General features: G+C 42.4%; 1 protein-coding gene across 4 annotated transcripts in view; it reads left to right on the top strand.

Moving 5' to 3' along the window:
• The first annotated feature begins 10,183 nt into the window (after positions 1-10,183).
• Positions 10,184-26,928, top strand: part of RHOBTB1 (Rho related BTB domain containing 1) — an 83,603-nt gene continuing 66,858 nt past the window's right edge. For all 4 annotated transcript variants that reach the window (XM_075130819.1, XM_048858195.2, XM_048858194.2 and 1 more), the window contains exons 1-2: positions 10,184-10,329; positions 17,691-17,780. The gene's annotated coding sequence lies outside the window, so the exon portion shown is untranslated. The remainder of the gene's footprint in view (positions 10,330-17,690; positions 17,781-26,928) is intronic.

The raw sequence follows: 26,928 nt of genomic DNA, 5'->3' as shown, positions 1-26,928 counted from the left end.
TAAATAGCATAGGGCCTAGAACTGATCCACGTGGGACCCCACTGGAAACACACTTGCTCGATGACAATTCCGTGTTTACCATTTTGAGACCCATTCTTTAGCCAAACTTTAATCCATTTAATGTGTGCCAAGTTAATTTTATATCATTCTAGTTTTTAAACAACATGTTACATGGTACCAAGTCAACCACCTTACAGAAGTTTAAGCAGATTACATCAACACTATTACCTTTATCAACCAAATTTGTAATCTCACAAAAAAAATGAATGTAGTTTGATAGGATCTATTTTCCATTAACCCATATTGATTGGCATTAATTATATTACCCTCCTTTAATTTTTTATTAATTGAGTCCTGTATCAGATGCTCCATTATATTGCCCATGATCAGTGTCAGACTGACAGGCCTATAATTACCAGGGTCATTCCATTTACCCTTTTTTAAATATTGGCAGAACAGTGGTTTTCTTCCAGTCTTCCGGAACTTCCCCAATGTTCCAAGACTTACGGAATATCTACATCACAGTGGTCCAGCTCTTTTAAAACTCTTGGATGTAAGTTATCCAGACCTGCTGATTTAAAAATGTTTAACTCAAATAGCTGGGGCTGTTTGGAACTTTCTCCAGTGCTCTTGGGATGCTTTGGAGTGCTACTATCGGAGTGGATCTATGTTTGCACAGGTCTAATTCTCTTATTGACACTGAGAAATAGTGTGAAGCCAGCACCTTCTGGCAGACCGTGGAAGATTGTGTTTTACTTGTGTGTGACTGGATTTAGTTTTGTAACGAAATCATTTAATAAGTCCTTGCCTGATGCTAATTTTTGGACCCTTAGAAAAGTCTATTTAACTGTTGCATAACATATTAACTGACTGCATGTCATACAGCCATAGAAGTTAGAGAAGAAAAAGACTACAGGTCATCTTCTTTATCCCCTGTCAATGCAGAGAATACTCTGCACCATATTCTTAATTAGTTTGTCCAGTCTAGTTATAACTACATGTAAAAAGAACTACATGTTTAAGGACACAACTTTGAATGGTGTGGAATAAGTAGTTCTCTGTCTATAGTGCATGCCATACAAGTTTATCCACTAAAACTATTAAATCTCATGCACTCTGCTGTACAGTAGAAGCTCAGAGTTATGAACACCTCAGAAATGGAGGTTGTTCGGAACTCTGAAATGTCTGGAACTCTGAACAAAATGTTATGGTTGTTTTTTCAAAAGTTTACAACTGAACATTGACTTAATATAGCTTTGAAATGTTTCTATGCAGAAGAAAAATGCTACTTTCCCTCTTTTTTTTTTTTAGTAGTTTACATTTAATGCAGTACTGTACTGTATTTGGCTTCCCCGCTGCTGCCTGATTGTGTATTTCCAGTTCCAAATGAGATGTGTGGTTGACTGGCCAGTTTGTAACTCTGAAGTTCTACTGTAATTACAATCTTGCCATTTTTGAATTATACCAACTGTCATTGGCAGTTCTGGTGAATTCAGTTAACTGTTAGTTATGTCCTAAATCAGGAATGGAATCCCTTCTGGATTATGTGTAGTGTGTATCACTGAAGATTACACATTTGCACAAGTTACATGAAACCTCTGGCCTGCCTAAACCATACACTGTACAGTAATTAGTCAATTAAATCATTTTTCTCTGTATTCCTATGTCTGAGCAAGTTTATTTACCCACATAAGATTGTCACAGTCCCACCCAACAGGTTTGGGTCACAATCTAAGTCCTAGCTCTAAGTGGGGAGGACACAGCAACCACAGTGGCTGTTGCAACAATGAGACTGCAGTAGCGGTCAGAGAGAGTAAAATTTCAAACAGCACTTCATGATGGGTCGTACAGGCCCCACACAGGCAAGGGAGGGGTTAATGAGGATATGTGGACCTAATTGGCCTTGGCCAGCTACACTTGTAGCAGATAGGAGAGAAGAGTTAAAAGGAGGAGACGTGACTCAGTTTATGGTTAACCAGAAAGGGAAGCACAGCTCTGCTTCTCTCTTGATGGGGGAATCTGGTTTCAGCCAAGAGGCTAGAGCTTTGATGAGCTTCCCAGTGGATGGGAGTCTGAGACAACCAAGCCCAGGAACACTGGCTGTGTGAAAACAAGCCCAGATAGAAGGATGGACTCCTGCTGAACCCTCTTTAGATAACACTGGTTTTGAAATAATAATATTCTTTTATTTTTGGTCTTTAATATCTCACAAGAGGTGAACTTAAATCCTGACCTGGCTGGAGGGCTGAGTCACGGGAAGAGGTGGATCACAGAAGAACTAGCTATTAAGATAAGCTATTACCAGCAGGACAGTGGGGTGGGAGGAGGTATTGTTTCATATTCTCTGTGTGTATATAAAGTCTGCTGCAGTTTCCACGGTATGCATCCGATGAAGTGAGCTGTAGCTCACAAAAGCTCATGCTCAAATAAATTGGTTAGTCTCTAAGGTGCCACAAGTACTCCTTTTCTTTTTAGAAGAACTAGAGCAGCTGTCAGCAGAAGAGCACTCCTGGCAAGACCATCTGCTGATGCACCTGAAGTCCCCTTTTCAAAAATGACTTAGGACATAAGTGCTTTTGAGCACTTTGGCTCTACTGTTTATTTGTAGTTTCTGAGTGGAGGAAGAGGATGAATCTGACATACACCGCGTGTCCACAGAACAGTGCTTACTAGGCTATTGTACAGAGCCAAATCCTCTCTCTATCTATTAACCTTTAACAACTGAGATTTATAATGGAAGACCTGAGTCATCCTGAACTAATGCGGCAACTATAACATAAATGCACCTCATTTACAATAGTATAACAATGAAAAGCCTCATGACCATAAATATTTTGTCACCATAGAATCTCCTATGAACAGGGGTAAAATAACATAAGCACAATCTTGACATCATGACTGGTGCCACTCTGTCACACCAGATCACAGTATAACAGAGAGAACAAAAATAATTACACAGCCATTAGACAATCATTATGAGTAACAAAATGCTGAGCAACTAGGACTTACCCCAATTATATTCAGCTGTTCCCTGCTTGTTTTGTAAGTTATCACACTGACTCATAGTAAAAGAAATCTATGGACTTCTTTGATCAACGTTTTTCATTTACATCTTCAATATCTAATAACCTTAGGCAAAAAAAGTTTGCTTCTTAGAATTGTTTTAAATGGTTTGGGAAATCAGTAAATAAAATAAATTAAAATTGGAAAAACAATTTTTATGTAAGAGTCCCAACTTTCCATACAGTTATTTAACTGAGGTTTAAGGGCTGAAGCAGAAGAATTTTTGAAAATAAAATTAAAAAACTAAATTCACAAAGTAATTTCTTTGTCTGATTTAAAGTTGAATTTCTCTGAGGGGTCCAACGTAAGTTTCTCATGTATCAAAAGTCTTCTATTTCAACAGTCAGTGGAAAAACAACATGTTTGTTGAATAATACCAACACCACTAAAAAAGCAACACTAATTTCTGATCATTTACAAAAGGCTTTTCCTGTTACTTGTCAGAAAAGTAAAGCTTTCAATGCTTAAAACTTACTTTACTTACTGTTTTCACTTCCCTTATTGCTTCCTGTCATAAATATAAAGGGAAGGGTAAACCCCTTTAAAATCCCTCCTGGCCAGAGGAAAAATCCTCTCACCTGTAAAAGGTTAAGAAGCTAGGATAACCTCGCTGGTACCTGACCAAAATGACCAATGAGGAGACAAGATACTTTCAAAAGCTGGGAGAGGGAAAAACAAAGGGTTGGTCTGTGTGATGCTTTTGCCGGGGACAGAACAGGAATGGAGTTTTAGAACTTAGTAAGTAATCTAGCTAGATATGCGTTAGATGATTATTTCTTTAAATGGCTGAGAAATTAAGCTGTGCTGAAAAGAACGGATATTCCTATCTGTGTCTTTTTGTAACTTAAGGTTTTGCCTAGAGGGATTCTCTATGTTTTGAATCTAATTACCCTGTAAGGTATTTACCATCCTGATTTTACAGAGGTGATTCTTTTTTACTTCTATTAAAAGTCTTCTTGTAAGAAAACTGAATGCTTTTTCATTGTTCTAAGATCCAAGGGTTTGGGTCTGTGGTCACCGATGCAAATTGGTGAGGATTTTTACCAAACCTTCTCTAGGAAGTGGGGTGCAAGGGTTGGGAGGATTTTGGGGGGAAAGACATTTCCAAACAATACTTTCCTAAATAAAATAAATCCAGATAAACGTTTGGTGGTGGCAGTGGAAGTCCAAGGGCAAAGGGTAAAATAGTTTGTACCTTGGGGAAGTTTTAACCTAAGCTGGTAAAAGTAAGCTTAGGAGGTTTTCATGCAGGTCCCCACATCTGTACCCTAGAGTTCAGAGTGGGGAAGGAACCTTGACACTTCCAGTAGGAACATGGACTCTAGTAGCAATATGGGGCGCACATATATATATTTTAAGTACAACTAGTCCTCTTTCTCTAGGGTTTTTCAGATTGCCAGCAAGAATGAAACTTAGTAAACTTTAATCTTTGTTGATTTATCAACAGGAAAACCTGAAGTTTGTTCATAAAGCAAGAATACAACCAGCCTAACATTCAAAAAAGATGTCTGAAAGAAAGCACATTATATTAACTTGAAAAAAATAAGAGATGATGGGTGTGTGTGTGTGTAAAGACAACGTACATTACTGTTTCTATTATTCATAAGCTCCTGATCTACCCTAAAAATATAGTTCTCTAGAAAACAGAGATTGATAGTTATAGTGAAACCTATGGGGCCTATTCTTCTCAAGGCAATTTCCAATCTTACCAGACTGACCCAAAGTATTCTAATGTTGAGTGGATGGTTCTGCTCCTAGACTGCCACTACTGTGAAACAACAAACTTTTTGTTGAGCTCAGATAGGTCTCACTATTGTTGAATAATTCATTACATCCAGTCTGGCCCAGCTGTGTTTGTGGCAGGTGTGAAATAGGTTGGTGATGTCAGTCCAGATTCAAATATTCTAGTACTGACATCCCAAAAAACTACCACTCTTGCTGTGCTGGAACGAATGACAATCTCAGCAAAGAGCCAAATGGGCATGGAGACTGGATGGCCTTCTAGCTGGCCATGCTTCTTCCAGGGAGGAGGTATACTGATGGGGTAGCAAGGAGAAGTTTGCACTGCTACTGCTTGAATTGTATCTTATGTGTGTAAACACAGGAGTTCAATTTCTAGGTGTCAGTCAAGCACCTTTCACATGCACTAAATTCATTTTAAAGTGCTAAAGGAATTAAATGAAAAATAAGTCATTAAATGTTCATAAAGCTGCTGGTTTAAAGTACAGCACATGACCTGCTTAGTGGGTTGATTTTTATCTCACACAGGTTTAACTTAGCAAACCTGAAAACATTAGACCAATGAAAGGTTTTAGTATACCTTCTAAACAGACACGAAAGATAACCCTGTGAACTCAGCTGTCTGTCTAGAATTGCCTCACTAATGATAATTAGCAACACATTTACAGCACAAGGTAGGGGAATTTGGACACTGTTTATTTGTGTTAATTGGAATGGCACAATGCTGGAAGTGTATGGGTCACAGTGGGAGCTCCCCACCTCAAAGGCAGAATCATAGAATATTAGGGTTGGAAGAGACCTTTGGAGGTCATCTAGTCCAATCCCCTGCTCAAAGCAGGACCAACACCAACTAAATCATCCCAGCTAAGGCTTTGTCAAGCCGGGCCTTAAAAACCTCTATGGATGGATTTCAGAGTAGCAGCTGTGTTAGTCTGTATTCGCAAAAAGAAAAGGAATACTTGTGGCACCTTAGGGACTAACCAATTTATTTGAGCATAAGCTTTTGTGAGCTACAGCTCACTTCATCGGATGCATAAAGTGGAAAGTACAGTGAGGAGATTTTATATACACACAGACCATGAAAAAATATACATTGTGAGGAGAGTGATCACTTAAGATGAGCTATTACCAGCAGGAGAGTGGGGTGGGGGGAGAGAAAACCTTTTGAAGTGATAATCAAGGTGGGCCATTTCTAGCACATTTCCAGGAGTCCCGGAAGTACTCTTTTTCTCTATGGATAGCGATTCCACCTCCTCCCTAGGTAACCCATTCCAGTGCTTTACCACCCTCCTAGTGAAATAGTGTTTTCTAATATCCAACCTATACCTTCCCCACTGCAACTTGAGACCATTGCTTCTTGTTCTGTCATCTGCCACCACTGAGAACAGACTAGCCCCATCCTCTTTGGAACCCTCCTTGAGGTAGTTGAAGGCTGCTATCAAATCCCCTCTCACTCTTCTCTTCTGCAGACTAAATAACCCCAGTTCCTTCAGCCTCTCCTCATCAATCATATGCCCCAGCCCCCAATCATTTTCATTACCCTCCACTGGACTCTCTCCAATTTGTTCACATCCCTCCTGTAGTGGGGGAACCAAAACTGGACACAATACTCCAGGTGTGGCCTCACCGGTGCCGAATAGAAGGGAATAATCACTTCCCTCAATCTGCTGGCAATGCTCCTACTAATACAGCTCAATATGCCGTTGGCCTTCTTGCCAACGAGGGCACACTGCTGACTCATATCCAGCTTCTCATCCACTGTAACCCCTAGGTCCTCTTCTGCAGAACTGCTGCTTAGCCAGTCGGTCCCCAGTCTGTAGCAGTGCATGGGATTCTTCCTGCCTAAGTGCAGGACTCTGCACTTCTCCTTGTTGAACCTCATCAGATTTCTTTTGGCCCGATCCTCCAATTTGTCTAGGTCACTCTGGACCCTATCCCTTCCCTCCAGCATATCAATCTCTGCCCCCAGCTTAGTGTAATCTGGGAACTTGCTGAGGGTGCAATTAATCCCATCATTCAGATCATTGATAAAGATGTGGAACAAAACCGGTCTCAGGACTGACCCCTAAGTAACCTACACCCAAACACGACAAATCTCCCATTCACAGGGTATAACCAACCATCCAACAAAAAAGGCCTGTCTTTTTCTGGGAATAGCAGATCAGATAAAGGTCATTGTTTTTTCAGGATTTATCCAAAGTCTCAACATGTAACTATGTTGCTACCCTGATTTTACTGAGAGTCTCATGCTGTTTGGAGGTTTTTCTTGAAGACCTGTTCCTGAAGTCGTATGATTATGTCCAATGCTAAACATTCAAAAAATACAGAGCATATCCAAAGAACCCCAAATGTATCATTATTTTAATCTCATGAATTTGGAGGGTCCTGACTCATGATTTTTAAACATTTGTGGTTAGCAATGCTGTAAAGGAAAAGTTCTCCCTTTCTGGGGTGCAAGCTGGAAATCAGCATTAGGTCAAGTCTGCATTAACTTTAAATCATCCCTGTTACAGATTGCTATGGCTTCCATTCTCTGGCCCTACATCACAACATCATCTTTCCTGCCTAGAAGCAATGGGGAAGATTCCCGACTGAGCCTGGAAGCGCCAGTCCTCATTCAGCTTGAACTGTCACCGTTGAGTGAGGTGAAGCACAACCACCCTCCATGAGGGGGTTAGTGTACTAGCTCCACAGTCCTCAAAGCTCCTGCAGAGCTGACAAACAAGAAACAGACCAGAAATCAAAGCCAGGTCTCCCACATAGCAGTCAAGGTCACCATTCCACTCATCACACCCCTTCATTTCAGCAGATAACATGCTGTACAGCCCACACTTTCCATGCTCTTAATTTGTGTAGTTACCAGAGTGCTTATACCTGCACACAGATGGCCTCTTTAAGAGAGGGTTTAACATATTATAGATAAGCAGCTGTAAGATATCATCAAGAAAAGTGTAAATGGCTTTAGTATTGTGATTCATTAGTGAAAAGGACAGACAAGGTAGGTGAAGTAATATCTTTTCTTGGACCAACTTCCGTTGGAGGAAGGTGGAAGCCTTCAAGCTCCAGAGCTGTTCTTCAGGCCTTCAGAAAGGGGAAGTCATGCAAAATCTCCTTAAAGCTACAGACTGAGATGAAGAGCATGATGTAATGTATTTAGCAGATAATATTATTAAACACAGAAAAATATAGGCCCTGAACCTGCAATCAGATCCCGTAGTAAGGACCTCTGTGTGGCGCATTGGGCTCTGTCAGGTGCAAGTGTCCTTTGGAGGGAACCTTAAAGAGGAGGAGAGGAACTTTCATTGCCCTAGGGCACTATCTGGCAAAAATTTGCAGATTTCACTTTTCTTACGAGCTTCTTCAAGTTTGCTCTTCTTAAAACCCCAGTTCTGGGAATTATGTGACTGTGAGCTCAGCTTTCATTTTTAAAAAATTAAGTTTCTAGCCCAAATAGGTTTCAGAGTAGCAGACAGAGACAAACACCTACAAGATCTCTATCAAGCATTCTTACAACTACAATACCCACCTGCTGAAGTGAAGAAACAGATTGACAGAGCCAGAAGAGTACCCAGAAGTTACCTACTACAGGACAGGCCCAATAAAGAAAACAACAGAACGCCACTAGCCATCACCTTCAGCCCCCAACTAAAACCTCTCCAACGCATCATCAAGGATCGACAACCTATCCTGAAGGACGACCCATCACTCTCACAGATCTTGGGAGACAGGCCAGTCCTTGCTTACAGACCTGAAGCAAATACTCACCAGCAACCACACAACAAAAACACAAACCCAGGAATCTATCCTTGCAACAAAGCCTGTTGCCAACTGTGTCCACATATCTATTCAGGGGACATCATAGGGCCTAATCACATCAGCCACACTATCAGAGACTCGTTCACCTGCACATCTACCAATGTGATGTATGCCACCATGTGCCAGCAATGCCCCTCTGTCATGTACATTGGCCAGACTGGACAGTCTCTACGTAAAGGAATAAATGGACACAAATCAGACGTCAAGAATTATAACATTCAAAAACCAGTCGGAGAACACTTCAAGCTCTTTGGTCGTTTGATTACAGACCTAGAAGTGGCAATTCTTCAACAAAAATACTTCAGAAACAGACTCCAACGAGAGACTGCTGAATTGGAATTAATTTGCAAACTGGATACAATTAACTTAGCCTTGAATAAAGACTGGGAGTGGATGTGTCATTACACAAAGTAAAAGTATTACCCCATGTTTATTACCCCCTCCCCCCCACACACTGTTCCTCAGATGTTCTTGTCAACTGCTGGAAATGGCCCACCTTCACTATCATTACAAAAGGTTCCCCCCCGCCCCCCTTTTTTGCTGGTAATAGCTCACCTTACCTGATCACTCTTCTTACAGTGTGTATGGTAACACCCATTGTTTCATGTTCTCTATGTATATTAATCTCCCCATTGTATTTTCCACTACATGCATCCGATGAAGTGAGCTGTAGCTCACGAAAGCTTGTGCTCAAATAAATTTGTTAGCCCAAATAGTTGCAATGAAAGGTTTGGTAATGTGAATCTCAAAGGATCACAAACAAAAACAAAAAAAGTAGAAGAATTATTCTTCTAAATCTCTTCATTCCAACTCACTCATCACTTTGGGAGCAGTCTGAATCCTGATTTTTAAACCCTTGGAGCTGCTGCCTGCACTGGAAGTTACTTAACATGGGAGGGGAGGAGATATTTTGGGGAAGAAAGTGGGGAGAAGTTTCCTTTGGCTTTTCCATCAGGAATAAATGGATTAGCTGAGGCTGAGCAAATCCCCTGAAACAATTACCCTAGTGACTGTTCTTGAATTAGTTACAAGCAGCCTATTTAAAGAAGCAGCATATGATTTTTCTGGCCTTTAAAATTAAGATCCATGTTAAATTCATGACAACCAGCCGCCAGACGGGGTGTGACGCTCTTTGGTACCTGGCACCTCCAGGACACTCTCCAGCCAAGTATTAATTAGCGATGACAATTAACCTTGTCAGTGCTACTGCAAGTCGCTTCTGGTGCAGATAGACAATGAGGCGGTTTTGTCTAGACACTGGCCCCTCTCTCATGCCCCCAGGGGAAGGAGTTGCCCCGGGCCCCAGCCTTTTCCTTCCTCTCAGCAGGGCGGCGTGGCTAATGGGGGAGGTCTGACCAGAGGCCCCCCCCAGCCCTGCAGAGCGATGGGGGACTGAATGCCGGAGTAGGGGGACAGGGAGAACTCAAGAACCGTCCTCAGCTCAGGAGCAAGCTCAGCAGCTGCTGCTGTTCTGCCAAGCGCAGCCCCGGGACCAGGTGGCCGCCGGGGCACGTGACGGCTCCTCGCAGCCCGCCCCCGGGGCTGGCTGGCTGGCTGGGCCGCACCGGGCGCGCGGCGGCGGCGAACTCTCCGGCACTGGGAGGTGCTGCTGCGCCCGCAGCTTACAAAAGCGGCTGACAAGCTCCCGCCGCCCCGTGACTGGCCGCTGCCCTCCCCGCCTGCGGGCTGCATCCTGACGCCTCCTAGCAGGTGAGACGCGGGCTGCGGCAGCCTGCCTGGCCGGGCTTCAGCTGCCTGCTTGGGACTGGGGCTCGGGTGCGGAGCTAAGCCAAGCAGGCGAAGGGCGGCAGGAAGCGAGCGAGCGAGCGAGCCCGGCACTGGGTAGCAGATTCCCGTGTATTTCTGGAGTTCAGGGGGATGTGATATGCACCTATGGAGAGACTTCCCGCTGATCCCCGTCCCTGGGCAACGGGAACCCTGGGATAAGTGACCTCTTGAGCTTTCCCTCCGCACAGCTCAGAAAGATACTGATCTCTGGGAGCCCAGGCTGGCTGGGTGTTTTCGTACTTGCACAAAGTCCCTTGAGCCCTTCTTTATTTTTGTCACAAAAATTCTGATTTGCTCCATTGTACCCTGTATTCATCTGCAATAGGTAGTGTATCTTAAAAAGGGTTCAAAAATGTATTGAAGACCACTAGTAAGAATGGATGTAACCATCTGTGATAGGTAATAGCTAGGAATCTAGGAAATAACTTCTTGTCTTAAATGGGCCAAGAGAAAATATAAAACAGACTTCAGGAATATTTTCCATTTATTTAGTATGTATCTAGTATACAGTAGGTGACCTGTCTCCGAAAAAGAAATGTATTTATTTAGTTCCACTTTCCCACTGTTTTCTACTCTTCCTTAATGCTTTCTGCCGTCTCTAGCAGTCAGTGGCTTCAGAACAGGCTGTTGTTGTTTTTTAAACAGGAAAAGTTAAAGCATGACTCTAAAAAACACGTTTTGAAAGTATCAATAGCAGGCATAAGCAGACACCAGTGTGAAATATGAAAAAAATGGTAACTTAAATTTTTTGAATTAACCTTTTACAGTTTGTTTTCCAGTTTACTATTCTAAAACTGGCTTAAGCTAAATTAACTCTACTGAAGTAATGTATATTGAATTTGTAGTGAAACATGGTGTTTAGTGAAAAAGTATCCCTGTGCACTGGGGAGACTGTCACAGTTTAACTTCTGGTTCTGGACAAAACTGTATTCACATTATTGAGAAGTTGGCAAACTTTGGTAAGTCAGCTGAGAAAACCAATAAACATTCTAGGAATTTAGTGTAAATATACATCTTGCTCAAAGAACAAAGTATGCCTTTTACTATGAGGTTGTGACTTAATTGTCAAGGTTCCTTTCAGCGGTAAAGCCAACAAATCAAACAATGTGGCAGAACTGTAATTCCACTATAAAACTGCACTAATAATTATTCTACTATAAAACTGCACATTTGAATTTTTCTTAAGTAGTTTTAGTTATTCCAGTTAAACATTGTTTAAATTGTATATATTAAAAATTATTAATTACCCTGATATATGACTTGATTAGAAAAAGGGAATGGTTTGTGGGGGGCACTTCCATATTATATTTTTTTTAGCTAGTACAAATGTCTTGCAAACTCTATTATCAAAACTTAAACTTCTTCCTATTTTGTTTCACCATATTAGTCAAGAGACCTCATAATGGAAACTAAGCACTCCTGTTGGTCCTCAGACACTTACAAAATCCACTTTGTGTGAAACTCAGTAAATTGTTTTAACTTAGCATGCACAAAGATAATGTGAGTTTACACACTACTGGAATAGCATTCATTGCATGAACAAAGGTCTGTTTCTGATGTTTAGAAAAAAAAATGTTCAAAGCCTAAAACTGTTGGTGGATCACTGCACTATATGAATGAAAGATCCCATGGGTGTAGAGGGCTGGCTCAAAACTTTCAATAATACCACTCAGAGAATCTGGGGGAAAGGTGAGTAGTTGACAGAGCAAGTGCACAAGAGATCTTTGTGCTGCCCCCAAATAGAATGCATGGATGAGTTAGTGGAGATCCAGGGTTACGCCTATGAGTATAGAGTAGAAAGTTCATTTGCTCTGGATGAGGAGAAGCCTTGTCCTGGTGAGTGAAAGGATCTGTACCATCAACTGCTACAGAATCTGAGTTTTCATTTTATACATACACACACACACACACACCCTCTACCACTTACAGTTGTGACAATAATCTCTCAAATTCAAACTGGCGCACTGCTGTCTTCCTGAGTTTGCAAACAGACTGCTCCAAATCAGCAGTTGCAGCTCACAGCTTTTCAGGAAACTGCAGCGTGAAATCTACAAGACTTTGGTCAGTTTGACCATTGCTGTTCTGAATCCTGTTGGCAAAGAAACTATCGTGAATCATATCTGTTTAATGCTGCTGATTCTTAGGAAAGTTATGAGCTGCAGAGTTATTGACTAAGGAGGATCTCTCTCTCTCTACTACTCTGCTCTTGAGAGAGAGACTGAGACCTTCTCTTCTCCCTCTCCTATTCTTAGGAAGCTATGAGGAAGGAGAAATGTAGTGTATATTCTCTCCTTTTGCAGCTGTCAGTAGGTAGCAGAATAAAGAGGCAAAGCACCTTCTTACAGGAGCTGAGGGGGGGTGGAGCTTCAAATTTATAAAATGCTAAATAGCCAGATGTGGATATGAAAGACTGAGTCACTGTGCAGGAACAGCAATTGGTAGAAATCCCAACACCTTCCTGTTTCCAAGTAACTGGTTGCAGGGGAGTTGCAAAGGATTGTTGTAGGACCTTGTTAGTGGGTATTAGGAACCTCTACATTACATGTAATCAAATATGTGGATTTGGGGATTCTTTTTACATTTTATTTGAAAAGGGATCTTCAGTTATGGGCACAAATTGTTAAAATTGAAATGCTGAGTGGCAAGGAGCCAAGTATTTTTTGCAGGAAGTAGTTATCCCCTTCTGGATCAGGATAACGAACTATTCTTTGAAATTTTAGGGGAGAGATGCAGTAGGTAACCATTAGATTAAGCACTACAGTGATAACCACAGATTTTAATTTACCACAGGTCTGGAATATTAAAGCATAAATTTTGTATTTTTTTTAAAGGAAGTGCCAGAGGAAGGGGCTTCATTGACTTTAGTGAAGGATCACTTTTTCATTCAGTATACACAATTAGAGGACGACAAGCTATTGTCCAGTATGAAGAATTTAATAAGTGAGGTCTTTATTAAGGATAGCTTGGGAGATAGTGATCACTTTTTAATAAGGTTCCACACTTCCACCATTGGAGGAATTTTAGGTTAAATTAACTTTAAAGGCAAAATTTGATAAAAATAAAAGTATTAAGCAAAATTGATAATTGTTTATAAGTAAGGGTTGCTATAGATGAAAATTGACTAAAGCTTATTGAAGAGGTATGAGAGATGGCACAGAGCGCATGTGTAATGTTCCAGAAAACTTTAACTTGTCACCTATCCACATTGTGTGTGTGTTTGTTTGTTTTTTAAATTTGGAGTAAAAAGCAGATCCTATGGAGTCATAGAGTAAAATTCTGCAGAATTTTTAGTTTGCTAAGAGGAAGAACATAGGAAATGTAAATGGTATTTTGTGGAGGAAAAATAGACCCTGTCACCGCATCCGGCAGGGGGAGGAAAATTAGAGGAGAAAAATCACATTGAGGCTTTCCTTGTGAAGTTTACTATTCTTCCATCAAGGGAATAGATTGCCCACTGCATAAGAGGCTGGGGGCCTGCCCACAAACCCAGCAGGTCTCCTAGATTACACATTGACTGAGGAATCTTACAGGGCCAGGCATTCTGTACAGAGATCCTCTGCATCAGTTCTGGTCCTATTTGCCTTGGCAGTGGCTGCCTCAACCTAGCTGGCACGAGATTCCCCAATTAAAAGAAGATTCCCTAGGGACAAGTGGGCCACTTAACACATCCCTAGCTGAATTATTTCCCATCCTGAGCTCTACAGAGCAAGGGGGAAGGGGAGTGTAAGTTCCATGCCTGCCTACCCACTCCATTGTCCAGCCTACCTCCTTTCCTCATGCTGATTCCCAGACTGTAGAGAACCCTCCACGGGGTCCACAGGTATTGCTACCACAGAGGGGCAGAGTCACTGTTTCCATACAGGAAGGGAATATCTGTGGATCTTGGAAGCAGCATGAGGTATAATATTAAGACAAGAGTATTTATGCGTAGAGTTGTGAATGAGAAAAATCAGAGGGCAACAGTGTAAATAATTATTGATTTCCTGAAAAAGAAATTATGAATTAGCTAATTGTTTTAAGAGGGTGGACTTTGCAGTTCTATTTGGGTCCGTAGAACCTTGATAATGCTTCTATGAAGGATGTGTTTATGGGTGCTAATGAGGTCAAATTGGAGAAAAGATTGTTGAAACAGTGATAAGCACGTATTTGGATAAGATAAAAGCAGATGACACACTGGGTTAGTCTACAGGTGATATGCATTCAGGATTGAGATGAATCAATAACAATCCCTTCTTAAAAGGGAAGCTCTATGAGACTGAAAATTAGACCTGCAAGTCTGACATCTATATTAAGGGGAAAAAATATTCATAGCTTAAAGATGCATTTACAAAAGGGCAGTTGACTACGTGTGACAACTGTCTGATAATTCAGTTGCTGAGGTACTGATGCATGCACAAGTGTTTTGTGCCTTGTTTTTGTTGTTTGTCTTTGGTTGGTTTTTAAATAAGGGAAGCATGTTTGGAGAAGGAACTTAAAGAAACCTAGGGTGAAGTGTAGCTGCCAGAGTATGGGGGTTCTGGGCAAATGGAGCCACCTGAAAGAAGGCAGCGGTGGGGGAAGGATATAAAAAGCATGTCAGAGGAGTGTCCTGGGTGGTAGAGGGAGCAAAAGGAGATGAGTGCAGAAGAGTAGAAGAGAGCTAAGATATTACTCCAGGGGGGATTCTGCAGGACTGCATACCCACAGAAAACACCCCCACCCCCTGCAGATTTCCTATGTTTCCTTGCAGAAAACGGCAGGGAAGCAAAGAGAAGCTGGGGGGAACCATGGGTGCAGTTTTTTTGCCCTGCTCCAACCAGAGGCAAAGCATGGGGGGCACATGGGGTTACATGCCACTGCCCCCTCTTGTTCTGCAAGTGGAGAGCTGCCCCACTGATGGAGGCTCTGTGTCTCTGCTCCCCTGACTCTGTAGCTGAACACCGCCTCCTGGGTCCTAGTACCAGTCGTGTTCCCCTTCTGTGTGCTGGAAGCCTTCCTGTTTTCTATTCTGTGCAACAGTGAGTGCCCGTGGTGGGGCTGGCTAAGGTGGGGTGGGGAAACAAGAGAAGAGTGGGTGAGGGGTGGGGGGAAGAGGAGGTGGAATAGGGCAGGGGGAGAGGCATGTGGGGGTGGGGGTGGGATGGAAAAGAAAAAGGGGATGGGGACTCACAGGAGAAATGGGAGCCCAGCATGCAGCATCCCCTTAGCAGCAGCAGGGGTCCTCCATTAAGCAGGTCCATCAAACCCTCACCCTGACAAGCCCTACCCCCGTACATCTGGACCCCTCCAATGAGCCCCCCAGACCCTCACCCCACTAATCCCCAACCAGCTGCATCTGAACCCCCACCCCATCAAGCTCTACTCCCCTCAGCACCCGTACCCCCCCCCACTGAGCCCCTCAGACCCAGAACTCCCTGCCGAGCCCTGTCTCCCCACACCGAAACCCGCCAACTGAGCCCCAACCAACTTCACCTGGATCCCCAACAGAGTCCCATTGCCCCTGCACCCAGAACCCCTCAATGAGCCTCTATGCATCCAGATTTCCCACTGAACCGCCCGCCCCCAGATTGCACCACACTGAAACCTCTCATCCCACACCTGGATCCCTCCACACTTGGATCCTGCTGGGCTGAGCCTGTCCATCCACACCTGGTGCAGAGGGGCAGGGTCTCAGGGTGTTTCTGGGGCAGGCCCAGCCCTTGCACTGTGTCAGGGTCAGGTGCAGCCTCACTGCCGAATCCCTATACTGGGGGAGGTGGGGGCTTCAGGGTGATCTCCTACCTCAGTGCAGCCAATGGTCTGTGCTCCCCACTGCCATGCTGGAGCCACATTTATTTATTGACAAAATTTGCAGAATTTTGTAGAATTTTTAAATATTGTGCACATAATTTTTAATTTTTGGCGCAGAATTCCCTCAGGAGTAAGACATGGAGGAACTTGATCTGTAGACAATAGGTATCAGTGGAGGGTTTAAGAGGGGCCAGATATGCACCTCACAGAAGCATGTGAGAGCAAATTTTGAGTAGAGCTTTGGAGAGATGGCAGGATTGAAAGTTAAAGTCAAGGAGGCATGAGAAGGAGAGGTTGCAGTACGCTGCACAGTTGGTATACATGAGATTATTTGGAGGAGTGGTGGGATGCCACTAGCTCCACTGCCAATAATACACCAGGGACATCCAGCTATATATCTAACTTTCCATGGACACAACCAATGCCATCACAAGCATGTGACATTGCCTACAGAAGATGAGCGTTTGGATCAGAAACAGCTGACTCAAACTTCACCTAGATTGAAATGTTGCAGATTAGATAGTTGAAATGATTAGAAGTATTAAGCAGGCCTCTGTCCTCTCCTTCCATTAAAGAGGTCTGCCCTTTACCTCCATTTGTCAAACTGGTACGAAGCCTCTGGCTGACCCATTGAACCTTCATAACTGGGTAGCATTGGAGTGAAAAATGTCTTCTATATTTAGTCTAACAGATTTCAATTCTTCTTCCTGGATGAGGTTCTGGCGACAGTAATCCATATGTTTATTGCCTCTCGGTTACATTTCTGTAATTCACTGCAACTAGGGCTAAGGGTGGAGGAAACACAGATGCTCTATCTCCTCAGAGCCAAATTTCAGAGAAGACGAGACTAATATGGTGCCTTGCTACCTTTGGGGCATGATACCAGACCTCCTCTTTGAGTTAAATATATATGCACCTTACAAAGATGTGGATAAAGCACAGAAAACTCCATGAAGTCCACTACAGATTGGCCTATAAAGATCTAATTACCTATGTAGCACTTTGATGCTACAGTGATGGATTCCATAGAAAATGCTAAGATGGAGTACATATACCTTTCTTTTGATTTGATTTAGAAATGTAATGTAATGTCACTAATTTACATTGTCTAGCCTCTTCTTAGTGCTCTAATATCAATAAATATTCCAGAGGCAAATCCAGAGAAACATATACTCCAGAGTCTAGATGCTCACTTCATTACTTAGTTCCCAAAGAAAACAAATTTGTTTCAACAGAGCTTGAGTGTGTAAACCCTCAGGTCACATTCCAAAGCCCATCTGTTTACCCCTGGTTTATTCAGAGCAGGTGGAGTGAGTGGTTAAAGTGCTTTAACATTAACATTGGGTCAACCTGTAATACTGAATGTGTTTGAAAGACTGTTTATTCACCTAGAGGAGTGACCAGACATTTTTCTAAGATAAAATTAACCATAAGAAAGGTTATTGGTATAGTATATGAATATTATTATTTTAGTGTGATCATGGTAAAAGTTATGGCATTTGTTTTTTTCCTAGGGGAACTACAGTAAAGAAACACAGGAAAAGTTGTCTTTTGACCAAGCTCTTAACAATGGATATGAACACTCTTTTTTCTCTTCTGGTGAGGTGAGTATAGACTTGTTACTAGAAAAAAGTAACTTCTCATTTCATTTATCACTGTCTGTTACAATTAGATTTAGGTCCAGCAAATCCTTGTTCAGATGTCTTAAACACAGATAGATCCTATGTTGGAAAGCTGCTTATACTGAAAAGTTTAACTGAAAAAAAAAAAAAAAAACAACCCCAGAATCAATCATGCTTTCAGTTTAAAAAAACAAAAAATCAGAAACTGGTATCATTCTAAATTCTTCATTAAATGAACAAAAAAATAGGTAAGAGTTCTGCATTATTGTGAAGTTAGCACAATAAACAGCTTCCCAAATTGAGTGGCTTTTGACCTAGGGTAAAATTTTCAAAAGGTCCTATGTCCCATTTTTGAAAGTAGTGCAGGGTGGGGTTGTCCACTGAAATACTTGCTTCCTTGCAAAAATCTGCAGAGGCATGTGATGGGGAGGGCCCCAGGGTCAGGACAAGCGTGGTATCTAAATCCACACATGCCCACATGCCCCCTGATGCAGCCACTCCTCCCTGTACAGATGTGTGCTTCTAGCCATGAACAATCTGTCAGAGAGGTTGGGGGGAGGGGAGCCAGCCAGCACACAGGAGCAGATTAATGCTCTTCTGCACAAGATACATTCCTGAATAGGGATCATTTGCGTACTGAGCCAGTAGTTGGCACATTGTTCACTCTGTGTTTATACAGTCTGTGAGCTAGTCAACCAAAACCACCCTCTTCTGTTCCCAAAACTTAAAAAACGAGATCATTTTCAGTCCCTCAGTCCTCTCAATTTGTTATATGTTCAGAAAGAATAAATAAATATATAGTAATAAAGAGATTTAAATCATATTCTATTGTATATTTGAGCACAACAGATATGAATAGAACATACATTACTAAAACATATCAGGAGGGAAAATATTGGAATTCATAAAAGACTGTAAAAGAATTCTGTGCAATAGAACCAAGAAAATTAACTTTATGTATTTATATCACTTTTTTTTGTAAGTGGAAAAACCTCCACAGGGCATCCAGCACAGGAATGTGTCTGCGGGTTATTACCTTCATGGCATTTTACACAGACGCACATAACACTTGATGTGTTCCCAAGGCAAAAAAAACTGCTTTTCAGTATTTTTATGAGCCCTAGGAATAAATGGTCTCTGGCAGAAATGATGAAGCAATATAGGGTTGCCAACCTGGTAATATTTAAAAACTGGACACTCCAGCAGGAGTGCCAGAACCTCTCCTACCCTGCCTTTCCCCTCTCAGGCCCCACCCCTTCCCCACCTCTTCCCCCAAGGCTCCTCCCCCATCTACTCCTCTACCCCCCCTTCCAGGTCAGAAGGGACTTGCCTGCTTTGCCAGGGCTAGGAGCTGCAACCACCCGACGCAGGTAGGAGGCAGGTAGAGAGCCCCGTCTGAGTAGGAGCTGGGGCCAGTGATGACCCAGTGCCTCCCCACCAGCAGTAATCGGACTGTGGGTATCTGACCAGTAGATCTGACTGAACACTGTCAGGTCCCCTTTTCAACTAGACATTCTGATTGAAAACCAGACACCTGGCCACCCTCAAGGTGCACTCTACCAGAAGCAGGGAAATCCAGCATTCAGGGCCTGATTCAGGGCCTACTAAAGTAAATGGAATTCTTTTCATTGTCATCAATATGCATTGGCTCAACTCTCAAATCAGTAGCTAAAATCTAACCTTAAAGCCCCGGAGAGCCCCTCCCAGCACATCCGTGGTGACATTTTTATAGTTAGAAAATATAAATGTGTAATAGTCTTACTGTATGTTTTGAAGTTCCTGCAAACAATATGTATTTTTTATATATGTATAACATGATAGTATGAATTATTATTAAATTATCATAAGAGCCTTCTCAATGTTATGGAATTAGTTATCAAGGTAAATGAAGGCAAATGGTTCAACTAATAATACCAGGTTAGTTATTATAGTGCTGCAAGGGAGACTTAATTTGTAGTAATTTCTTCCTTCCAATAAAATTCTTCTGCGGCTCAAGGGACATTACTGGATACATACTCATGGCTCCATCCTCATCCACTCCATCCTCATTTTCTGTCTTGAAAGGACTCCTTGGTTAGCTGCGCAAAATGCAGAAGAATATTTAAGCAGTATATTCTCATGAACTGCTTGTCTCTCAGAGAGCAGAAATAGTCCATTTGCTCATTCATATCTTTGGATTTTACTGTTTGTAGAGCATATCTCAAATATTACATTTTGTACAGAACGTTAGAAATACAAATTCAAGTCAGGAAATATCAGAACAATGGTTTTTTGTGCAACCTTATTTCTGACCCTTTGCAGGCATGCATTATGATGTAGTCTTTAATTACATGATCACATTCTATGTTATATGGGACCTTTGCTTCCTTATGTGTACAGGACAGCTTGTGAAGTTGTTCAGTATTTTTCTTTATGCCCATCATTGGATGGATAGCCCCAGGCCTTCCTTACTGCAGGCTATCCAAACCCTGCACTGAATACAGAATTAACTTCTTCATGGGTTTTTCTATGATGCTTGTAGTATCTGAGCTCACAAACAAGACTGAATTTTACCTTCACAACACCACTGATAGGTAGGGGAACAAGACTAACCCCAAAGGACTCTTCGTTGTTTTTGCTGATATAGACTAACATGGCTACCACTCTGAAACATGTGGAACTGAGGCACTGAGAGACTAAGGTTACAAGTTTTAAGTGTCCCACTAACTCTGAGTATCTGAATAACTGGAAGCCTAACTCAAGACACCCAGCAACTGAGATCCCCCCCTTCCCCCCAAGGTACAGTATATCCAGAGCTCTCATTGATTTTTAACTGGAATTGTTAGTACTCAACACTTGTAAAAATGAGACACTAGCAATCTCAAGTTTGGTACTCACAATAAGAGGAGCACACAGTTAATGGAGATCTCTGAAAGCCTTGGTTTACATTGCTGGGCTGGCATGACACAGGACTCATTTCTTCTTGGTCCCAGACTTAACCATTTATTCCAGAGGCCGGGCATACCTCCAAAAGAGCCCAGAATCAGATGCTCATAGCTTTCACCTGGATGGCACCTCCTGAAAAGTCCAACTCAAGACTTACAGCCACACGTGCATGCTTGATTGCTTCCTTCAATTTCTCTTCAGTCTGAAAGGAAGATAGCTCACATTCTTTGCTGCAGTCCTGTGGCCCTCTCATACTGCCGCTTGTTGCAGTTCTTGTGATTTCACAGGTTCCTCGCAATAGTGACACACCCCAGGCTTGGGTCTTTAATCGGAGATCCGTCTTCCTGGCTGTGTCACATGCACACACATTTTTATGCAGAATTTGGCCCTAAATAAAGAGGAATCCATGGAAACATTTCAATAAATCCTTTTCAGTCCTCTTTGGAAAGTGACACTGGACCAAATTTATCTGTGGGGCAACAACACTGTCTCCACTGGAAATACACCAGGAATGAATTTGACTCCTTTAATCCCCCTTTCTTTGTGTGTTTACAATAGTGGTTTCCACTAGCAACACTATAAAGGACTATCAAAATTTCTCTTACAATAACAGTACAATAGTGTTTCAGCCACAGACATGAATTGCAGCTAGAAACCTAATGTGAAAAATAAATTCATTTCAAGTATTTTAAGTCAGAGAGCAGTGGGGGGGCCGGGGGGTGGAGAGGAAGGAGAGTGTTTGGTTTGCTCTTGTGACTCAAATATAGCTTAGTAAAATTTTGCAGGCAATTACTACTATTAACTGTTTGTTTGCATTTTTTGTCCAAATATATCTTTTTTTGTAAAGAAAAGCACCTAGTAACATTCTTGAGATTTTTTTTAAAACACATTATAAAACATACCTGTTTTCTGGCATTTTTGCCTGCGGGTGTGGGGCAGATGGTGCTATTAAGAGTATTTTTTTAAAAATATTTTCAGTGTAGCTAACTTATTTTTGGTTTACTTTTGCGGTTTTTTTTATACTGAACTTGGAGACTACTGTAATGGGCTTATTTTTATAAATTCTGTAACTTTAGGAGTAAATAACTAGCATAATGCACAGTAATGTGTCAGTGGGACTTCCAAGGACTGATTAGTAAAGGAGAAATGGTGCTAGAGCACTTATTGTGATTTGGTTAAAGGTCCCTAAGTACACAATTAAATAGCAGACTATAGTTGCTGCAGTAACGCTTCATGCCTTAAATAATGTGGAGCTAAGGATGGAGCTACCCAATTATGGATAACTTTCCTTTCCCAGCCCTGCCCCCACACCCCAGCCATCCACATGCACAAAGTAGCAGTGTACTTCTCAAACTCAGTCACTTGCCTAATCTGCATTTCCCCCACTTTTGAGATGATGATGAAGGCAGCACTACAGAGCAGTGGGGGACTCTCAGTAAGCTGGGAGACTACATATATGTGCACAGTGGAAGAGAAATGCACTTGGCTGATGGCTACAAAATGGCAGCATCAATGTGGGAGAGAAACCGTACCCTTTCCAGTAATTATTACCCACCCATAGTTATCAGAAGGGGAGGAAGACCATGTGCGCACAAGGTACATTCTCTGTGCACGGAACTTAGAAACCCACCCTAGTCTCCTCCTCTCTTCCTGCAGCAGTTCCATGGGTATTACTGCAGCCCCAAGAATGTAATAACCTCTATAGCTCATGCCACAGGTGCAAGAATGGCTCAGAATAAGGTAAGTCACTTGCATGAGCTCCCCAACCATCTCCACAGCTCCCAGTTTTATTACAGGTACACAGCACTTCCACCACATTGGCTGTATGTCAGATCCCTACCTCATAAGCTGAGGACTAAGTCTGTATTTTAAGACCCTGATTTAGATGTATATACAGTAGCTGTAGAATAGCTGCCTTGACAATACACTATAACCAGCTGCCTTAAATTAAAATCAGATCTAGACATCTAAAACTTGTCTGACCTTACCAATTGGCTTGAGCAGTTTTTCTTTCATACTGTTGTCTCTTTGGCCTGAGTGGTAAGCTACTATTTGGAGCCTTGCTTCCATGAGGAGAAGAAATTGGTACAAGTTAGGCATTTCTTAGGTGCAATTGTTTTTATTCACAACTTCCAAGTCTGCCTTTCCAGTGAGTCCTGTGCCACAAGGAGCTCATGATTGGTTTCTCTTGCTGTCTTTTTCCTCTCACACACATACAGCTTGCCAAGCAATCTTAGGCTATGTTTACACTTACCATTTAAAGCGCAAAAAGCCCCCCCCCCCTTTTTTTTTTGCACTAAAATTGCGGGAGCGTCTATAATTGTTAACGACTTTTTGCAGTGAAATTCAGAAGTTTCACCACAAAAAGAAAACCACCTTCACGAGAGGCATATAGCTCTTATTGCTGTTCTTTTTGCGCTCTTGTGAAAGTGAAGACACGTTCTACCAGTGTAAATTCCTTTTGGCCTCTGAAGGATATCCCACAGTTCCAAAAGTGACCACTCTGGCCAGCATCTTGGCTGCTCTGATGCAAGATAAACGGATGTCTGCCCCTCCCCCGTAAACCCCAGGAAGTTTGACGCTCCCTTTCCTTTTGTTTGTGGATGTGGCAGAGAGAGCAGCCAGACAGCAGGGTTGCTTTTTTGTTGTTTTTTTTTAAAAATACCATGAAAGAAACAAGGAAGTAATGGGGCTGCTGGGACATGAAGCAGGGCAGCACGGTGCACTTAGCAGGGATCCAGAATGTCTTCTGCTCACCCCGCCCCCCCTTCCCACAAGACCTATCGGGAGAGCTGCGCTGTGGGATAGCTGCCCTACAGCGCTGTTCTCGTTGGCGATGGAAGTGCTAGTAGTGTAAACATTCTCTGACGCCTGAGGAATTGAGTGAGTACACAAACCAGCGCTTTACTTTCAGCAGTTCCCTATCACAGCACAAAAACTCTACAAGTGTAGATATACCCTTAGTCCCTGCATTTGCAACCAGTCCCAGGGAAACACCTTAAACCACACAGTTTAGCCCTGCTAAAGCTTTGTCTTGCAGTCAGTTGCCTTGGGCAGTAGCTTCAGATGTCTCCTACTATCTCTCCCCATTAATGGGCTTAATTGCTTCGTCCATTTAGATTGAAAAGAAGGGTAGCGAGACTACCCATCGGCTTTCAGCAAGCCTATAGACCAACAACCCACTTGATGGCATCCATGAACATTTTCCAGCATAACAATACATTGTTTGCCATAAAAGATGGCATCCTTGATTTTAAGTTAATATTTCCCCACATCTTACTCTTAAACAATGTTACAGAGCCCACAAAATTAGTTTTCACAGACCATTCACTCCCACCTCCCTCCCTTTCATATAAAGAGTTCTATGGGAGATTTGTGCTAGTGATCTGTATACAGCACCTGAATACTAGCAAGTCCTGGGCAGGATGTACATGTAGAGATTTCTACATGTATATGGAATGTATAGAGAGATTACTATCTAGATCCATGTTTGCATACATGCACACACAGTTTACTAGGAACACTTTTCAAGAAATATTTCAGTTTTTAAATCTTGTATTGACAGTATTTCATATCCGTCCACCTGTAAGGCTAGGCTCTCTTAGTATGAGGCATTCATGTATGCAGGTCTGAAGAAGACTTAAAATTCACTCATTTTCTTCTCTAAAAAATTATCTGAAAGAGCTTTTCCAGTCAATATTGTTGTTTTAAAGTACAATATCTTGAATCAAGGGCTAGAAGGAGGACAGTGTTGCCCACTGGGAAGCTCCTCCTCTCCAGTAATATAAAAACTCCGAATTCCAGCCCAAAGTGATACCAAGATATCAGCCCTTTAAACTTGCCACTGGTATGGAGTTGAATTTTGACCTACCAGCACCCCTGGCTAGTGTAATTATGTGGGGACAGCCCACATAAAGGATGTCAAAGGAGAAGGAAGTGCTTCTCTAAGAGATTGTTCTTTGTTGTTCTTTTCTTTAAGACGACACCTATTAGAAATTGCTTCGAAGTGTGGAATGTTTAGAAGAGATCCTGACAGAGATGGATGAGTGAACAAAGTTTAGGGTAGATGGTAAAGTATATGATAAATGCTATTTCTTACCAGCACTACATATGGGATAGATGAATGGATAACAGTTTAGATACAAAGTCAGTGGAAATCCTGCCTGAGTAAGAAATTGTCACTGGGATCATAATTTCACATGTATGTAGCCATTAGAAGTGCATGTTTTCCTGTGAAATGGTAATAGAGAATTATTATAATGCATCAGTGCTGTACACATCATTCCCTGGACAAGAACAGTGCTGAAAGACAGACTGGGTAAAAGAAAAAAGTTCTGTGAATTTAATTTAATTCTTCTCATGCTGGCAAACTTCATTTATTGTGTTAAGCATATTATTAGACTTATTTTTAGTTAATGTAACAAGGCATACAGTATTCCAGCAGTTTTTTATTTCACAATACAGTAATAAAAATATTAACACAATCTGACATTCTCACACAATGAAAAGTCGCTGAAACTGTTGAAAACAAATACAATAGACATCCCTTGGAAAATTTAGAATGGCCTCCCTATGCTTTGGTGGAACCACTTTCAACCTTGCTCCCAGGCAAATGGCAAAATGACAAATGTTTGAGTGGAAAACACTCAAACTAACCTGATGCTTGTTACTCAGAACTTGAACTAAAGTGATCCATCAACTAATGATGTTTGCAATCATCCAGTGTCATGCTTTATGTACTAAATGGCCATGGCATGAACACAGAAATTTTTAACTGTGATACTAGAGATTTTGTTTAATAATTACAAAATATACAAGTGTGTTGTTTTGCAGTTTAAAAACTGCAGATATTTGAATTATCAAGTAATAGTGCAGTGCAAGATAAATAGTATTTTATTATGATATATCGCAGATGTACAATTGATTTAGTACAGCATGGTCTCCATCTTAATCACTTAAAAAATAATATAAATTAAAGACAATGCTCACCTGTTACCAGTGATGAGCTGCCAAAATCTTAACAACTGGTTCCCTATAAAAGTTCCAATTTAAGGGATGTGCCCCAGTATGTATTTTTTGTACCAACAGGGTTACCATACGTCCGTACTGTCCCCGGACAGTGATTTAAGAACCAAAAAGCCTGACCTGTCTGGGAAAATACGGATGTATGTTAACCCTGCCTAAAGTTCTTGTTTAAAAAGATGGGCCTGAACTAGAAATGAGCTCCGTTTCACATGTGTGGGTCCCCGGGAGTGTGCTAGGGTGACCAGATGTCCCGATTTTATAGGTCTCTTTTGGGGTCTTTTTGCAGGCAGGGCAGGGGGAGTGACAGGGGCTGGCTGCAGGCAGGGGGCACGGGGCTGGCTGGAGGCGGGGGGCTGGCTGCAGGCAGGGGGTGGCTGGAGGCAGGGCAGGGGGTGCGGCAGGGGCTGGCCGCAGGCAAGGGGTGCAGGGGTGGCTGGAGATGGGCTGGTGTGGGCAGGGGGTACCGGGGGTGCGGCAGGGGCTGGCTGCAGGCAGGGCAGGGGGTGGCTGGAGACACGGGCTGGCTGAGGGCAGGGTGGTGGGTGCTCACGGGCAGAGCAGCCCAAGCAGCAGGACGCAGTCCAGGCCCAGCAGAGCAGCTGGGGACCCACCAGGCAGCAGCGGGAGCCCCAGGGCCAGGGGAGCAGCAACAGGGCTTGTGCCCAGGACCCACATGGCTCCTGCAGCGCAGCGCCCCCAGAGGCCGGAGGAGGAATTGCATCACTTCCCAGCAGGAGCCCATGAAGGCCTCAGCACCCCCTGCAGGGAAGCGGGTTAACAACCGGTTCTAAAACTGTTTCAAAATTTAACAGCCGTCGTGCGAACCGGCTCCAGCTCACCACTGCCTGTTACCCAAAACACCCAATACTAATGCAAGACTAGGTCATACAGTGTATTCTCTCCAGTGTTTTATCCAGTCTAGTTTTTAAATGAGATGAGCAATGGCTCTTCCATTGCTTCTCTTGGGAGACTATTACATAATGCATTCAGCTGTTCCTCTTGCTGTTCCTGATATTCAGCCAAAAATGTCTTTTGCTTAATTCATTCTGTTCTTCCTAGTTTATACTCGGACCACTTTAAACTACTCCACTTCCTTCTTGGCAGCAGGTTGTGCAACCCCCTCAGAAATAAATGGGACTGGGGCAAGTAAGAATGCCCCAATGTACAGACTGGACATTTG

This window comes from Caretta caretta, chromosome 7, assembly GCF_965140235.1.
Source record: "Caretta caretta isolate rCarCar2 chromosome 7, rCarCar1.hap1, whole genome shotgun sequence".
In the NCBI taxonomy this organism is placed as follows: domain Eukaryota; kingdom Metazoa; phylum Chordata; order Testudines; family Cheloniidae; genus Caretta; species Caretta caretta.
This window is presented reverse-complemented; position numbering and strand designations above follow the sequence as displayed.